Below are 19,134 nucleotides of genomic sequence, written 5' to 3' on the forward strand. Positions count from 1 at the left end.
AATATATTTTAAGGGAATTTCCTGAAGTAAAAAAAAATTTTCTTTTTTAAGTTTCACTTTTAACAGTGTCTCACAAATAACCCAAGCTACTGCTTACAATCCTTCTGCCTAGGGTTTCCAAGCACTGGGGTTACAGGTCACCACCACACCCAGCTTCTAGCAGTCTCACTGGAAAAGAAAATTTCTCTGGGCATCTAGCCCAAAAGGGACAGAAAATTAGATCACAATCAGACATTTTGACAGCAATGTTTTATGGCAAAGGGAAACGGAATGGCATATTTAAGATTTACATAAGTAACACATATTTAAGATGTTACACAAGGAACATATTCGAGATTTGCATCTAGCAAAACATGTCTTCAATTACAGAAGTGTGTGTAAACTATTAGCAGTATGTGAGAACTCTGGGAATGCTATTCCTATGAGCATTTCTTTAAAATAGCCTAGGGCCAAAGAGACAGTTTGGTGAGTCAAGGCGTTTTTTGTTGACAAATTGAATCCCACACCTAGGACCTACAAAGTGGAGAAGAGAGAGAGACAACTCTAACACACTGTCCTCGGCCTCCACCTGTACACCAATGCATGAATGTGCCTACACACACAGAGAGACAAATAAAGAAATGTAATTTTTAAAAAAGGATAACAAAATATTAGCTACAGAAGAAATGATTGTGCATACCAAATATTGCATGTAAAACTAAGATTAAAAGTGATAACTATACGTTATGCTATATTATGGGATAAACATGGTGCACTTGGGGCTAGGGAGATGGCTCCGCCATTAGGAGCACAGCTCCTTAGGTAGAGGACTTGGGTTCAGTTCCCAGCATCCACGTGGCTGTCAGGAACATTTATAACTTCAGGCACTTCAAAGCTCTCTCCTGGCCTCCTCAGGCACTATATACACATAGTGCACTTACACACATGGAGGCAAAGACTCATATACATAAAAAACAAGTAAATCTTTCTGGCAGTGGAGAAGGACAAATAGAGGACATGCAAGAAAGCTTTCAACTGCTTCCAGTCATAATTTTTGGTGGTAATATTAGAACTGTTGCTCTGAGACAATGACACACCCACCTGAGATAAAATAAGTGAACTATTGCAGGACATTCTCGCTCCCCACATCATGCGCCTTTGAGAACTAATGCTCGTGAAACAGAAGAAAAGAGATGGAGGAAGCGAAATAAAAGCCCTCCAGCCAGGAAACTGAATCAAACGTGACAGCATGGATTCAAAAGGTATGCTGCCTTTAAGTATATGTTTTACTTTATTATATCATTTATTTTTAATATTATTATATTTTCTGCTTCTCTAAAAAAGCCCAGAAACAATGACCAGTTCCTGAAAACATAGACTTCAAACATCATTTACTGCAGAAATAAACCAGAGCTTCTAAGAAGGAATGGTTGAGTCTAGATCTGGTACAAGGACTATTTAAAGTAAACAGGCGTGTATTGTTGTACAAGACAGGAAGAACACTGACAAAGGTCACCAGCGTTGTGTCTACAGGACCCAGGAAGCAACCCAACAAGGCTCTGAAAACAGAACATTTTGAATTTCAATAAGGATAAGTATTTCAGTGTGCTGAGACCTATCACATGTTTATACAGTCATCTATTTACAATATTTAAAAAAAACTGTCTAGTTTAGGAGGAAAAGGAACTAATTCATTGCTGGAAAAACTTTTAAGGAAAACCAAAGCATTTATCTTGTCCTTCTTGCATAAACTGTCTTACTCATCCACCAAATTATAGATGAAAAGAAGCATCACTTGAAAATCATCCTGACTAATAAGCAAAAAATGAAATGGCAGAAGCATCTCCTGTATCTCACCATTTTTTTCAGCCCTACAAACTAACGCATCTAGATCAGTGGGTCATGACCCTTTTGGGGTTGAATGACCCTTTCATAGGAAAACACAGGTGTTTACATTGTGACTCAGAGCAGTAGCAAAATTACAGTTATGAAGTAGCAACGAAAATAATTTTATGGTTGGGGGTCACCACAACCTGAGGAGCTGTGTTAAAGGGCTGTGCGGCGTGAGGAAGGCTGAGGACCACTGCTTTAGACAATGGTGCCATTTTACAAGAGAAACAACACAACCTTCTGAAATCTTACAGAAAAGATCTCGCCTGAGTTTGGCCAAGTGTCTACATCTAGTTTTCAAGGAACGCAGAAGACAGGGGACCATGGTGAACTGTGCCACAGAGCTAGAGCACAGGGAACACTCAAAACGGTCCAGGTTCTTCAGCTAATTAATTGTGGAAGAAATTAAAAACACACAAAATTAGTCTAGACTAAACTATTGCACATAAGGATTGAACTAGAAAGGGTAAGGCTGAACCGTGGATAGACAACATCATACAAAAACAATAAAAATGGGGCTGCAAGTCAATGAGTGGTCAATTCTGCACCCATGAGTAAGATGGGTAGTGGTTGGCGGGGGTCCCGGGACCATTTCATGACCTGAGTATGGTGGTTTGAATGGGTACGTCCCTAGAGGGTTGGACATTTGAATACTTGGTCCCTAGTAGAACCAAGGCTTTGGGGTGATGTTACTGCAGACAGGCTTTGACAGTTCAAAGAGGCACGTCATTCTGAGTTCACCCTTTCTCTGTTTCATGCTTGCAGGTCAAAATATGAGCCCTGGCTTCTGCTCCCGCCACCATGCTTTTACTTTACCATCATGGACTCTAACCCTTTAAGCCCAGGTAAGCCTTTCTCTAAGCTGCCGTGGCCAGGGTGCTTTGCCACACCAGTGGGAAGGCAGCAGATACACTGGGTGATGACTACCATAAAGACGCTTGCCTTGTAACACGTTCCTAATCTTTACGGTGAAAGATGGACGATGAGAAGAGACGATGAGATGGAGTAAGATGAAAGTGTTAAGATTAAGACTGAGATGAGCTTGATTCTAAACGGAGATGAGGAAGAGACAGTATGAAAACAAAACAAGCATTTACTTCACAGGTTTGGAGTTCTACTTTAGTGAATGGAGAACTAAGATTGAGGATGATGATGATGATGATGATGACGATGATGATGATGACAATGGCAACAGCGATTAAGATATGCTCAGCATTTTCTCTGCATTATCTTATGCCATCCTCACAATAGCTTCATGAGATGAACAACATCTTTGTCTGAAAGTTTAAAAATCTAGGATGGGGTGCAGCTTGCCCTGTGGTAGAGCACCCACCTAGCACGTGCAAATGTGTGAGAGCAGGTGTGTACTGATCTCCCTCTAGATCTCTGTGAGAAAAGCAGAGTGTTGTTCCCTTTTGTGTTGGCTCAACCTAAACTCCATTCAGTGCTTCAAGGCTGGGTGCCTCCTTACTGCCAGCAGAATCTAGGCACTTCGCACTTTCTGTCCTAGGTCTCTCTAACCTTGGAGTAGGACTCTTCATGAATCCACCAACACTTATGCATAGCTGGGGCTGAGTGTATGACGTAAGTCTGTCCTGGAGATGTGGGACAAGACCCATTAGATACTCGATTCCTTTTGATCCCCTCACAGACAGTTCTGAGTCGCCTGTGATTGTGGACACCTCCAAAACATAACTTTGAACTCACCTTTAGTCCTCTGAATGCTCACTAAAGCTCCTTGGAATCTTTGCCTAAATAACCACCTCTCCATTCCCACCCCCAAATGATTATCGTGGGCTCTACTTTTGGGAGAAATGCGTCAGTTAGGTTTTCTTATCATGGTGACCAAATATCTCACAGAACCAATTTTCTGGAGGAATGAATGGTTTGTTTTTGCTTCTGGATTCAGAGGGTCTCGGTCCACGGTAGTGGGAAGGGTATCCTGGCAGTAGCAGGTTAGGCTGCTGTGACTGCAGTGCAAGCACGAGGTCATGTCACAACAGGAAGCAGAACCGGGGATAGGGACAATCTTCAGAGCCCCTCCCCTGGTCATCTGATTTGGACACCCAGACCTCACTGCTTGAAAACTCCACAGCCATCAGGCTAGCACCAGAAAGTGAGGACCAAGCCTTCCAGATATGAACTTTTGAGGGACAATTCAAGTTCAAACCATAATAGAGGGCCAGCACTTAATGACAAAACAAAACTGACAAAAGGACTCAGCTGTGCTGAATGCTGTCAAGAGGTCAAGGGTCCACAGGACACAGTTTGGTGGAATTATTGGGAACCTGGAGTCACACAGTTGGTTTCATATTGTCACTGCACCTCAAAAAACTCCTATTGAAAATGCAGAGGACTTCTCAGAAATAGTACACTTTAGCTTATTTTTTCCTGAAACTATATAGTATATTATTTAAATTGTCATATCTATAACAGAATATCATCTTCCCTATCAGTATCTCAGAAAAAAAGAAAAGTTGTATTGGTTTATTCCAGTGGCAGGGGTGAGGGCTAGCGAGGATTGCAGGCTCCCCAAAGCAGAGGCCTAAGCAGGGAAGTTTTTGAGCACCACTGAGCAATGACATCATTGTTTCCTTAGTTACCCAATGTGAAGGCAGAAATGAATAAGCTAGATACGACTGAACTATCTAATGGGGTGGGGGCGTCGTAACTTTTAATGGCCATGAGATCTGTCATCCTTGTAACTCAAAATGTGGTTACTCAAAAAACGTGTAACCAGAAACTTTATGGGGCCTGTCAAGTTGTTGCTTATGGCATGGGCAAAAAATGTCCTGTATTCATTTACTTTGGTAGGAGCTCAATATAGATGGTTCAGTGACCATGACTACACTATTGAGTTAGCATTTTGGAGATTCGTTAAAAAAAAAAATACATGTTTTCTTCTTGACAAGAAGTTAGGAGATGGAATCTAGTAAATAAGACTTGGATATATATTTACACATTTATAATGAATGAATTCAACAGTTGACTCTCTTTTACTACATCGTATCTGTTTATGAAGACACTCTGAAAAGTTGAAACAATTCAGTCTCTACCTGATATTTAAAACTCCACTGTAATATTGTAACCAACAAATATTTTACTTTTTTTGCTGGAAGTTGTTGACAGACATTGCAGCTACCTTTTTGGAACTTCTGTAATAAGTAAGCCAGCATGGTTATTCTCATTTCAGCGTTAGCAAAACTAAAGAGACACTTTAAGTGTTGTGTGCAAACTCAGAATTCACAGTGGTAAACAGTCTGTTTCGGGTTAGCTGTAAGGTCGACAGGCAAAGAAGACAGCTTTGACTGGTGCCTCATCCTCGGATCTAGGATCTGGGAAGTTGTATTTGAACGAACGCCAAGCTCGCTATACATTAACCAGAAGGTAAGGCACACTGCTCATGGCTAACAGAAACTGTGTGGAAAGTTCTCATCATGCATGCCTGAACAAAAGGATAGTCTCTACCAGAAATATAGAATATATACACCTGATATTGTACAAAATTTATCACCTTTATCATGATATTTAGCAACGTTACTTCATTTGATCAGTACCTTCTTCTAGTCTGAAGTTTACTTAATAATAAGTTTGCAACTCTTTTTATTGAACTTTCCTTTGGAATAAAGACAATAGCTTAGCTATTTTTCGAGTCAGGGTCTCTCTGTGTAGCCCTGGCTGTCCTGGACTGGCTTTGTAGACCAGGCTGGCCCTGAACTCAGGGATCCTCCTGCCTCTGCCTCCTGAGTGCTGGATTACAGGCATGCACCCCCGAGCCTGGCTAGCTATATTTTTTAATTTCCCTATGGATAATGCACTATAAACATTGATCTAACAGAGCCTGTGCATGTGAACAATACATACCTGTTTCCACTTTTTTTTTAACTGAAAAAAGAGTAGAGGTAAAGAAGTGGGGCATGCTGGCACACACCTTTAATCCTTTGGAAAGCCAAGCACACAGATCTCCTGAGTTCAACTCCTATACAGTAAGTTCCAGACCAGTTAAGGCTTCATAGTGAGACTCAAATTTAAAAAATAAGGGGGGCGGGGAGGGAGGTGGCAAAAAGAATTGGCTAAAACCAACTGGTTGAATCAGTAGATAAACAATAGGATACATTTTAGGCAAAATACCTTTACTCACGAGTTTCTTCTGTGTTCTACTATATAAGTTTTATTTTTAGTTGTTTCTGATAACACTTTTAAACTAACTTGGAGCTCTTGTTTTTTTCACTAAATTTACAGGATTTGTAAATAGCTGAAAGGGTCAAACAGGCTGCTGAGATGGCTCTGCAGATGAAGAAAGGCACTGGCCACAAAAGCCTAAATACCCTATTCCAGTCTCTGGGTCCTAGAGTGAAAGGAAAGAATTAATTCCTAAAAGTTTTCCCACGTCATATATACACACAAAATAGCAAATTAACAATTTAAATGTAGATACTAAGCGTCAATCAAGACCTTGTTAAAAGATCAGTTTCCTTTCTTCCTCCCAACTCTGGTTTCTTCTTAGTAGTTCTAATTAATTGTAAATTCTCGACTTTTCCATTTCAGACATTATTTGTTGATTTCCCAATAAAGAAAGTCAGAGTCTGGTTGTCATTGACTCTCTGGTCTTGCACAGACTTCATGCCTTGAATCCACACATTTGGCTCTATGACAACTGCTTAGGTCATTATCCCTTCCTTACATTACTTAAGTGCTATCTTCCTGGGCTGAGTAACACACTATGACTTTATTTCCTTCCTATATTTTTTTTTATTGAAATGGAGGCTCATGGGTTTATATTAAATAGGATTTGTGACACACACTTGTCATTGGTCTGCACTTGGCTTTCTTTCATATCTTTACTTAATTACATATTCTTTGTGTGTGTGTGTGTGTGTGTGTGTGTGTGTGTGTGTGTGTGTGTGTGTGTGCATGTGGGGGTCAGAAGACAACCTCACATTCACATGTTATTTCTTAGGTGCTATTCATGTTTTTTGTTTTTGTTTCTGTTTCTGGTTTTTTGATACAGGGTCTCGCACTGCCTTGGGACTCTTGATCAGCTAGGCTGGTTGTCCAGCAAGCTCTAGTGAATCAAGCTGTCTCTGCCTCCCCAGCACTGGGGTTACAAACATCATGGCAGGTGTGCGCGCGCTCTCTCTCTCTCTCTCTCTCTCTCTCTCTCTCTCTCTCTCTCTCTCTCTCTCTCTCTCTCTCTCCCTCCATTTCTCCCTCCCTCTCTCCCTCCCCCTTCCTCTCCGTGTATGTGTGTGTCCACGTGGGCTCTGGGGCTTGAACTCGTGTCCTTGTGTTTGCAATCCAGCATCTCCCCAGCACTAACTAGCTGTTGCAGTAATAGCTCTCATCTAATCCTTTTCTCGCATTACATTTCCTGGTTCTGTCTTCCCTGTTCCTTTTTCTTTTTAGGGAAACTCTCATCACTCAGGTATCTTCTGTGCTGGGCTTCTAATTGTCTTATCTCCTCTTTCCTGCTTTCTCCATCTTAAAAATATAATAAAACAAACAAACAAACAAACAAACAAAAACTTCCAGCCAAAGGAAAAAAAAATCAGTGTTCTAAAGTATTTCCTAAGTTCTATCTTCTAGGTCTATCAGCTACTGTATTTAAATCAATTTCGTATTTACTGGCTGGCATAATTTTATGCTAGAAAGTGAGTTAATTTTTCCATGTTCTTTGTCTATTTGTTTTCTAGGATAGCATCAATTACACACATACACAAAACAAACAAACAAACAACACTCCCACCCCCCCCCCCAAAAGCATAAGAAGCTGGTCTAGGTGACACGCCTATAATCCCAGCACTGTGGGAAGCAGAGGCAGGCGGGTCTCTGTGAGCTTGAGGCCAGCCTGGTCTAATCGAGTCCGGGATAGCCAAGGCTACACAAAGAAACCTTGTCTTATTAAAAAAAAAAAAACAGAAACAAAACAAAAAACATAAGAAGTCATGAATTCTTTGGATATGTCAGTGGTGGTTGTCACCTCCCTGAAGTGACTGTGTTTCTTTCAAGATTTTTTGCAATCACTCATACCAGAGACTTTCCTTGCATTTTTGCCACTGTCTGGTTGTTTGTTCAACTGCAAAGTTGTCTGTCAGAGAGCGGAGTTGAAATCCCAAAGTTGTGCTTCCTTGGCTGACATCCTCCCCGTTGGGCAATCTAGCTGGGCCCATGGCTTGGGGATCCCCTGAGGGAGTTCCCGACGTTGGGGTTACTCCTTTCTTTCCCTAGAGCAGATTTCTATATTTCTACCAGGAGCGTGCTGGGTTGACAGGCAACAGTCTGCATGCAGAGAGGGTCAGAGCTGTTGCTGCACGCAAAACAGGGAAAGGGCTAAGAGAATAATTGCTTCATTAACACACTGTCAGAGAAACCTTAACCTCATCTTCACCCTCTTTTTCCTGAGTCTTAGGGGATTTTGTAATGTAAATTGAGTTTCCCTTCAGCTCTCCTCACTCGGAGGCTTCTGCTCTGACCATCTATTTCTCTGTCTTTCTGCTGCAGTACCTATCTTCTTCCCGGGCTCCATAATTTCTCAGACATTACCCTCTGTTGGTTTCCTTTTTATCTTATGCTTGCACTTCTAACTGGAAACGCAAATTAGATTTTTAAAGCATTGGCAGACTGTGGACAAGAATATGCTGAGCACCTATCATGTGCCAGCTGCACTCACTCACTTGGCCTATTAGTGGGTCTGTGGACTTTCAGCTGCTTTTAAGTCCTGGGCTGGAAGATGTCTGTTGTTTTTTCCTCACAATCATTCCAGCTCCTCCTGATGCCCACTGCTAATTCTGTTGTTTCTGGTGTATCATTAACCCCTACCTCAATCTCGATCAACTGGACGTACCTCTTCCTATCACCGTCTATTTATAGTCTGTCTTCTTTCTATATAAAAGGCCCCCCTTCACCTATGTACAACAGAGAGGACTTTAAACTCCAGGTAGTAAAAAATTCTGCTACCTGCTCACGGTCAGGTGAAGAGTGGCTCATCCTCCTCAGTCTGGTTGTGCAGTGTCATGACCACGAGCTATCATAATTTCTCATGTTATGTGTTAGCATGGTTATTACTTGCCAGGGCACGCGGTGACAAACACTGTCCCAGGACACTTCATGGGTGTCGGGCAGTACTCTCTCCAGGGAAACAGTGTTTGGGTTCCAGCTGTGTGACCTGGGAGTCTTTGTTTTCTGTTTCCATCTATGAAACAAAACAGACAAAAGCTCCTACCCCCAGCAACAGCTTTCTCTTGTGTAGGATAATGAAAATCACAGCATGAACTTGGAAAGACCACTTTCTGGGTCACATGACTTAATAGATGCTGTCTTTAGGATGGCACAGGGCACACAGGCGCAAGCATGTGACGTCATTTGCATACTATGATTTCTTTTTATTTTTTAGGTTTTTTAAGACAGGGTTTCTCTGAGTATCCTTGGCTGTCCTGGACTCATTTTGGAGATCAGGCTGGCCTTGAACTCACAGTGATCCACCTGCCTCTGCCTCCCGAGTGCTGGGATTAAAGGTGTGTGCCACTACACCCAGCTTTTGAGCTTTTTATTTTTTTATTTTTTATTTTTAGGCTTTTTATATGATTTCTTACCATCATCCCACTTAATGTACAAGTTTAAAAAGTTAATATGCCTATGGCTGTGCAGCAAGTTCACAGCAATGCAAACTCCAACAAGTCTGATGACGATTTTGTCAGAATGTCAATATAATCATAATTGTTTTTTTTTTAAATACGTATTGATTCGACATTTGTTATTTGCCAACTGCGTGTAGATAATACGGAGCTATAATTGAACAAAACAGGATTGGTTGGCAGGAATAGTTTCACAAATGGTTGGAAAAGGAAGGTGAAGAGGGTGTCTAAGCTATGAGACATCTGGCCCTGGGTGTCTGCCAGTGTGAGTGGTGCAAGGTAGATGTCCATATGGGCAGGAAATAGATCAGGAGAGGCAGCAAAGCTCTAGGAGGAAGGAGACGTTTGTATAAGGGACATTTGTATATGCGTTTGTCTTTGTGTAAGGGGCATTTGTATATGCATTTGTCTTTGTATAAGGCGGTGGGAATGCTGGCTGCAAACAGGGCCATCCACTGATAAAGAAAGGTAATGGGAGGTGGGACTGTCATTGCCAGCATATGGAGTTATGAATATGGAAAGGATAAAAACCAAACAGACTTTGTGATGTCAGATTGTATATTGGCACAAGAAATAGAAAAGGAAGGATTCCTAACGATTCTCCAAAGCTAACTAGGAATGCCACCACAGACCAGACAAAGCCACTACGATAAAAGACAACTACCAGCTAATATTTTACACGAACAGAGATCCAAATAAAAACTCCCCACATCAAATACAACAATATGCTTTTGCAAAGCTGTACAGCATGACCAAGTGAGATTTTCATAGACATAGACTTGGCTTAACATTAGAAAAACCAGCCAATGGAATTCAACATGCCAACAAACTGAAGGGAAACACTAGAGGCGGAAAGGGCACGTGTCACAGTGCAGATGAGAGTCTTTCCTGCCGCATCAAGGGCACCCTCTGCTGAGTCTCACAGTTAAAGAGACAGCTAAGTAGCCCAGACGATAGCAAAGCTGTGTGGCCACTCCTATTACATGGTGCCCAAGCACGTAGTCTACATATGACCTTTTACCCAATATATCAGACTATTGTATAATTCACTGTTGTAGAAAATATAAAATGTATAAGAATATTCTTAAATAGCCTATGATTATTACAGCGGTATTATATAACCTGCTATTATAATCAATAAAAGACGCAGGCACCTGTTGTATTTTAGAATAAGCCTTATTTTAACTGGGGTTGGGCAGATATTAACCCCTTAAACTACCTCCCATTATCTCCCATGCCATATGCCTTAATCGTTTCTTTCTTTTCTTTTCTTTCTCTTTTTTTTTTTTTTTGAGACAGGGTTTCTCTGTGTAGCCTTGGCTGTCCTGGACTCACTTTGTTCGAGGCTGGCCTCGAACTCACAACGATCCGCCTGCCTTTGCCTCCCGAGTGCTGGGATTAAAGGCGTGCGCCACCACGCCCGGCTGCCTTAATCGTTTCTATCTGGGCTATTTCCCATCCATAATCCCCAAATACTTGCTTATGCTGTTCACCTGGGCCACGTCTTTCCATGCAGGCCTTTGGAGTTCTCCTTCCTGGTCCATGTGGTTCTTCTTTATGCCGTGCGATTCTGTTCCTTGTTTCTCCTCTGGTACCTTTCTCTTACCCAAGATCCTTCTGTCCCGGAAGCCCTTGAGCCTTTGCTCCGCCCCTTTCTTCTACCCTGCCCAGGTGTGGGCCTTTTATTGGTCAAACAGGGAGGCAAGGTTCTACAGCAATACTTGGGGTACGTGATAGTCTGTTCGTAAACAGTAACAATCTTGGCGGTGGGGAAGGGGGGAAGCAATTAACAAAAACAAAGCACCAGACCATGATGTAGCAATTCACTGCTCCCAAAAGTCTGTTCCTTGAAATACCAGTATCCTTTGAAATATAAGGCTCTTCTTGGGATACCAGGATGCATAATATTGAAGAATTCTAACGCTAAGAAAACAACATTTCCATTCCCGTTTCCGTGGCATGTGTTATATACAGGAACTTAGAATATAATGTGGCAGCGGCAGTCTGGGGGCCGTGGGGGGGGGGGGGGGGGAGTACACCAGAGGACGGGGAGTTCCTTGGCTCTCGTTGTTTCCACTTCTCTGTTGTCGTTGTCGTAGTTTTGTTTTTCCGACACCACGTCTTGCTGGAGCTCACCTGGAATTTGCTATGTGAGCCAGACTAGCCTCAAAATTGTGATGATCCTCCTGCCCGTGCTCCCCAAGTGCTGGGTTTCTCCTACTGTTATGATGACAATTTCCAGCCTTTTGTCCCCACCATGGTAACTGACAAATTTCCCTAGATATTTCCCTTATTTTTTTTTTTTTTAATTTTAATCTCATCTATGCCCCTGAAATAATCTTTGTTTTGTTTGTTTTTCGAGACAGGGTATCTCTGTGTAGCCTTGACTGTCCTGGACTCACTTTGTAGACCAGGCTGGCCTCGAACTCACAGCTTTCTGCCTCACTCTGCCTCCCAAGTGCTGGGACTAAAGGCATGTGCCACCACTGCCCAGCTTAAATGTGTGCCCCAGATTTAAAAAAAAAAGCTGTCAGTAAGATACTGTGTATCCACAGAAAGGTCAGTCAGAATGATCCTTCCTGGGAAACTAGATGAACTGAACTTCTCTTCACACACGGAGAGACTTCTAGAGGTCTGGAAAATGGCTTGGTGGGAAACAGCTCTTGCTGCCAAGCCTGGCCACCCGAGTTTGTCCCATTGAGCCCACGGAAAACGCGGGATGTGGCGGCACTCACTTGTTGTCTCGGCACTGCTATGGCACAATGGCAGGCAGACACAGCAGAATTAGCTAGAGGCTCCTGGGCATACATGCGAGTATTAGTGGAAACAAGAGAAACGCTGCCTAAGAACAAGGCAGAATGTAGAAACACTCTCACAAACTGTCCTCTGAGCTCTATGTGCGTGCCATAGTAAGTGTGCATGTGCCTTCGCATGTGTACATATGCACACAAAATAAGCAGGTAGAAGTTTATACATGCATGTATATGAAAGTCATGTGGTAAAAAAAAAAGTGTTTATTTCTATAAGCATAGAAAACAGATTATAGCCTGAGTCTCCAAAGTGGTGGTATTGGAAGAGGGTGACACGGGTGACACCTTTAAACAGTGAGGCCTTGGACTAACTCGAAGAGAGAATTCTAAGATAAAACAAGTCCATAGTGCATGCCTTGGAAAGGAAGGTCCCTAGATCCACGGAAGTTTTCTTTTAAAGATGTATTATTTTCATTTTATGTGTTTTGCCTGCATGTATGTCTATGCACCAGGTGTGTTCACAGCTTGCAGAGGCTAGAAGGCAGAGCAGATCCCCAGGAACCAGTTATAAATGGTTGTTAGCAGTCATGTGGGTGCTGGGACTTCAACATGGGTTCTCTGGAAAAGCAGCCAGTGCCTCTAATCACCAAGCTGTCTCTTCAGCCCCTCCTGAGTTCCCATGAGGTGGTTTTAAAGGAGGAGGCCTGGCCTCTCTGCTCTGGCTCATACGTCACTGTTAATGTGCCCCAGCTGTCTCTGTCTGCCCATCAACATGAGATGAGTCAGGACGTTCAGCCACCAAAAACTGTGACCTAAATTCTTGCTTTACAAGTATCCTGTGGGACTCATTTCTTTATACTAGCACACCCCAAATAATTATATACAGAATTAAATATGAGGGGAAAAAAATCAAACATGCATTTCCTAAGCAGGATTGTTCCTGAATATCATCCCTGACAGGTATTATGAAGGATTGGATTCCAGCTGTCCTTGGTTCCCACTCCTCAGTGGTAGTAGTCAAAGATGAAGTAAGCTTTCAAATAGTGAGTCACACTGAACTTGCTTATTTTCCTTTAAGTCACAGCCACATCTATATTCGGATAATTGCAATCATCCAACTACTTCAATTATAAGATTTTATTTCAACTTATCTCTCTCAAGGTATAGCTAACAAAATAACCGAGTTACACTATTAGTTTTAAAGTTTTATAAGCCAGCATTTAATTGGTTGTGCAATGCTAGAGGCTCTGAGCTCTGGACATGTAAATTCACCTATGAGTAAACAATTCTTGCTATAATTAAAATCCCACTCTCCTCAGTTTTTTTGGACAGCTAGGTAGTTATTTACAGAAATAACTAATGTGTTATGCATGTACAGAAATTTAAGGTTTTCTTTTTTTAAAAGATGTATTTATTTATTAGGTATACAGTGCACATTAGGTCACATTATTGATGGTTGTGAACCATGTGGTTACTGGGAATTGAACTCAGAACCTCTAGGAAGAGCAGACAGTGCTCTTAACCACTGAGCCATCTCTCCAGCCCCAAATTTAAGGTTTCCAGTAACCATTTCTCAATCAGATTGTGATTTCTTTAAACACAACAAGCGGGCCGTTCTCACCAAGTGCTCACAGGACTCCCTGCTTTACTGCCAAGCTATACCTGACCGACACAAAGGAATTCCAAAGCAAGGGAATTCTAAAGCTTACAGCTCAAACAAAACAAAACAAAACAAAACAAACAACAAACAAAAAACAAAAAACCCCCAAGAAACAACAACAACAAACTTGTATCTTATTAATCAGAGCCCACAAACTGTTTGAGAAGCCCTCAGTGTCTGACATTGCAAGAGAAAATAAATCTTTGTCATTAGTGACATGCTTAAAGAAAATAACATTGACCTCCCCCCAAACAGGTGTAGCTATCTGCTTTACATCCATTTGGTGGCCCCTGCTTCTGCAGGGATTGCGGCCTTTTGGTTATGTCTCGTCTGGTGTCCCTGCTTAGCCTCACACCCTCAGAGTTCTCTGTGGATGGAGATAATAAAGATGCTGGAAGGTTAAAAAACAAACAAACAAACCATACCACCAAGGGCAGGGCTGGGCCGGGGAGAAGAACAAGCCACAGCTGTGCTGCCTCACAGTCATCCAACCGCCTTGTCCAGATCACTGGTTTCCAGGCATGTCTGCACACGGGCATGACCTGAGGAGTCAAAATACTCCTGATGCCCGTAGCCAGCCCTCAGAAGTGGTGAGTTAATTGGTCTGGCATATGGCCTGGGATTTAGAATTTTATAGACTTCCATTAGACTCTGCCTGCAGAAGAGTTTGGGAACAAATGCAAATGATCTATATATAATTCTATTACTTTTTTTTTTTTTTAACAAATTGGGTTCATAGCACCTTTAGCTCATTTCTTTAAATGCTCTCATACCCTTTGGAGAAACCTAAGGAGGAACTGTTTATTCTGGAATAAGCCAAAACTATAAACCCACGAGGTAAACCAAGTTCCAAAAACAGAGTGGAACATAATTATGTACTCTTGTCACAAGAGCATAAAGTTAGGAAGAACAAAGGTAGAAAAGGAGCCGAGATTCATAAAGGTTTTTTCTGTTGTTGTTTTGTTTTTTTGTGACCAGAATTACCTCCAGGTGGGTTTTCAAAGTCATGCCGCCCTAAAACTGGTCAGCAGAATTAGAGACCATGACCTACAAGATCCTGGGACTAAGTGATGGCCTGGCCCAGCTTTCCAGCCCATCAGCTGGAGCCCAGGCAGCAGCTGGAAAGGAGGCTAAGCAATCGTGTGTTCTACATGAATAAACCTGTGTGAGATACTGAGTTCATTAATGTTCTTGTTGGCAGACGCCTGTGTGACTTAGAGGCAGCCAAGTGGGATTGCAGGTTTGATTTACTAAAGAGATACAAGTCAAGTTATGCAGACGTAAGCATCTTTTCTTTTCTTTTCTTTTTTTAATCGCCAGCCTCAGGCTCGATGTCCAGACCTTATAATTGGTTTTTTTTTTTCTTTTTGCCACAGTAAAGTTCAGTTACGTTTCTCTGCGACTGCTCCTCCTCTTGTGGGGACACAGAAGCTATCCAGACTAAGGGGGAAAGAGAAACAGCTTGAAAAGTTCAAAGCATCAAGATGAAGCAATGGGAATACTAAAGTGTCTTCATCACTTAATAAAAAATTAAAAGGACCCACACACCAGGTGAGCAGACTGCAGCTGGAAAGGAGGCGTCCATGTTGTGGATCCACAGGAAGAATCCGTGCTCACTCTGACACTCTGGGCAGGGGGCGGGGCGAAGTGTCTTAGGCAGTATTGCTCTTTAAACAATGCCTGGATCATTAGCAAGAAACACGAATGGTATCACCCACAAGTCCCCGCCTGGAGATGAAGAGCTACAGGCAATTAATGGCTATTAAGAGAGGGAGTATCAGGCTAGAGAGATGGCTCAGAGGTTAAGAGCACTGTCTGTTCTTCCAAAGGTCCTGAGTTCAATTCCCAGCAACCACATGGTGGCTCACAACCATCTACAATGAGATCTGGTGCCCTCTTCTGGTGTGCAGGCACATGGGGACAGAATACTGTATAATAAATAGATCTTTTAAAAAAAAATACTCAAGAGAGGAGCCTTTTCCAGGGGTAAGCCCCTGATTGGTTATCTAATCCTAACTGGCCAGCTCTGGGCTGGAGAGATGTCAGCCATTAAATACTAGGCTCAAAACCCAAATGCCGAGTGGTTATCCCTAAAGACATGTATATATGAGAACACTCAGTGGACTCAGCAGATTGTGTATGTATAGTGTTATTGTTATATTCATATATGTGAGTTTATGTAGGTGAATATAACAATAATAATTAATGAGAGGTTATGAATTTTAGAGGGGGTTAGGACATAGGAGGAATTGGGGGAAGGGAAGAATGAAAGGATGTAAACACAGAACTCATGTATGAAATCCTAAAAAATAAAATAAATGTAAACAAAATCTGATGTCAATATTCTACTGATTGCTGGGCAAACTAAGACTTTAGTTTGGGGCAAAGGTACCTAAAAAGAGAAAAGGGAATAAACCGCAGCCAGTGGATGAAAATAGAGTGCAAAGCAGTGTGGGTCATCATGAAATAGAATGTGTTCTCACAGTTAACACAGCTAATCCTCAAGGTCTCTCTGAGCGGAGTATGGTGGTACCATTCTGCAAGCCCAATCTGGAGGCAGATGAAGAGGGTCAGAAAATCAGGGTCAGCCTGGGCCACCTAAGCTTTGTCTCAAAAGAAAGAAAAACACAAATACACAAGAAAACAGAAAAAGCTCTTCTAAACCTTATTAAAAGCTGACAACAAACCGCTAAGCACAGAGATATGCAGAGCTTCCTTCCCAAACAGAACACAGCGTCCAGTCCCAAGTGCTCTCCTGGCAAAAGGCACTGACAACTCCATCCTCATCTCATCTCATCTCTCTCTCTCTCTGTCTCTCTCTGTCTCTCTCTGTCTCTCTCTCTCTCCCTTTCTCTCTCACCTGTCTCAGGCTATAGCCCTCCTCCTGAGCGCAGCCAACCCAAGCTTCCTACCACAGCGACACCAGACTTGAACTCCCAGACCAAACTCAGTTGCTTTGGTAGCCCTGAGTAAGGAGCCATCTCCCCAAGCCAAGTCCTCGCCTTTCATGCTCAGACTGCCCAACTCTCAGTTTTGTGCTCTGTCAGCACTTCCCCTACCCTCTAGAGATCTCTCCCCCCCCCACCCTTCTTACTCAAATAAGCACATGCCAGCTCTGGCTCCCTTGATCCCTGGACATCCTAACTCTCACTCTGCCATCTTTATGCTGACTAGCTTTTATACTTACCTGAAGGCTGGGCCCAACCGTTTCTCAGTGAAATCTTTCCTGATTTTTATCAGCTGACTTAGAGGGTTCCTTGCCTTTTCCCTTCTATCCTTTGCAACTCTACTGGAACATTTGTCATTATTGTAATTAAAATTTGTCTTGCATGGCGCTCTCTTTACCTGGAAGGCAGGTGCGCATCGCATCATGTCCTGTGTTACGGCTTTTATACCTGACGTTCAGAAAGTGCTTAATAAATCCATCTGTGCTACACCTGCAATTCTTCATCTACCCACATCAGAATTACTTGGGGGTGGGGACTTTTAAAACTATGGAGACAAGAGTTCTGCCTTAGACCAGTTCAGAACTGGTCTAATGTGTAGCCAGGGTCACATCTATTTTACCTGGAAATGCCAGTTAAAGCTGTAACAGAAAACGGGAACCATGAAGGTCCTTTGTGACTTTAAAAAAAAAAAAAGACAATCTACTGGTTATCCATGAATTAGTAATAAATCACTCCAAAATCGAACAACCTCAAACACCCAACTTATTATCTACAGGGTCTTTTGGCCGGTGATCTAGACACAACTTGGCTACGTCCTCTGACTGGCAAATTTCTCACAAGTCCACATTCACAGGGTCAGGCCACAGCCGGTGTCATGTCTGGCTCCATTGGAAAGGAGAGGGCGTGTGTGAGCCCACTCCCACTGACAGGATTCATTTCCTGCCTAGCTTCTTGGCCCTTAGCCTTCCGTGGGTCCCTGCTTTTCATTAGCGCAGTCGAGAGGATGACGATGGGCCTCGATGAGAGGCTAAAAGACGGAAAGTGAGGAGGCAGCCAGAGGGGTGGGGAAGGATCAGGAGTGAGATTTCTCTCAACGAAGACCTTGGTTTGGGGATACCATTCTTGACCAAAAATAAACGAGGGCTCCTAGAGAAACAGCTGACTCTGGGGTTGGATCTGGGGAAGTAGAAGATGAGACTGGAACAGATTTTTGTACCAAAGTGTAAGAAAGGGCTTTAAAAAAACGAGGAGGATGGGTAAGGAGGGAAAGGGAGGAGATAAGAAAGAGCACAGACATTACGAAGTGGGTATCACTGGGGGGCGTCCTTAAGCTGCCTACCCAGTCAGTACTATTTGGCTTAAAAATTAACCTCTCTTAAAGGAACCCCAGCTAGACTGTCTTAACACCTGCAGCAAGCCCATCAATGTAAAACTGATGCTGAAGGCTTTTTTCCCCCATATCCATATTTTTGACTAATTATATAATTACAGATAGACTAATTTAAGGCCAGTTAGGTGAGATAGTATCAAAGCTTGTCCATCTGTGGAGCGGTAGCTTGGACATGGCCTTATAAACTAGGTCAAGGTGCTTTTCAAAGATTAAAAGTGATTTTCCTTGATCTCCCTAACATCTTCTTAGTTACACAAGTTCACAGGAAGTAGGCTGAGCCCTTTAAGGACACAATGCAAAATCTGATTTTAGTAAAGAGAAAATAGTTACTAGGAAGGGTAAAACGCCAAGAAAAACAGGCAAGTCCATGCACCCGCTATCTGGTTGGTAAAAGCAGTCAGTCTCTGCTCATGTTCCAGGCAGAGCCTAGAGTACGGGATGATGGTGGACACTGAAGTTAACAGCCACAGTGTAAGCCTTCCCGGAAGACGCTAGCAGCAGGGAAGCAACTGCTCATGTTTGCTTACAGATTATTGCTAAGATGGCACATGTTGTAGTTACCCTTCCACCGCTCTGATAAAACACCATAAGAAGGCACTTAAACTGGGTGTGGTGGCGCCCACCTTTAATCCCAGCAACCGGGAGGCAGAGGCACGAGGATTGCTGTGAGTTCGAGGCCAGTCTGGTCTGCAAAGTGAGTCCAGGACAGCCAAGGCTACACAGAGAAGCCCTGTCTCAAAAAACAAAACAAAACAAAACAAACAAACAAACAAAAAAAGCATTTAATTGGGCTTGTGGGTTCAGAGGGTTAGAGTCCACGACGGTGGAGAGGGAAGGCAAGGTGACAGGGCTTACACCTTCACCTGAAAGCAGGAAGTGGAAC

At 42.7% G+C, this 19,134-nt stretch overlaps 2 long non-coding RNA genes across 2 annotated transcripts in view; one reads left to right on the forward strand and one right to left on the reverse strand.

Moving 5' to 3' along the window:
• The window catches only part of LOC311609468, a 60,848-nt gene that overhangs the window by 28,691 nt on the left and 13,023 nt on the right, over window positions 1-19,134 (reverse strand). The gene's annotated exons all lie outside the window — the stretch shown is intronic.
• LOC311609471 lies at window positions 3,151-16,210 on the forward strand. The gene is made up of 3 exons (XR_014783398.1): window positions 3,151-3,229; window positions 15,115-15,193; window positions 15,295-16,210. It is a non-coding gene; the product is annotated as an uncharacterized lncRNA (long non-coding RNA).

This window comes from Acomys minous (genome assembly GCF_964271855.1).
Source record: "Acomys minous genome assembly, chromosome: 11".
In the NCBI taxonomy this organism is placed as follows: Eukaryota; Metazoa; Chordata; class Mammalia; order Rodentia; family Muridae; genus Acomys; species Acomys minous.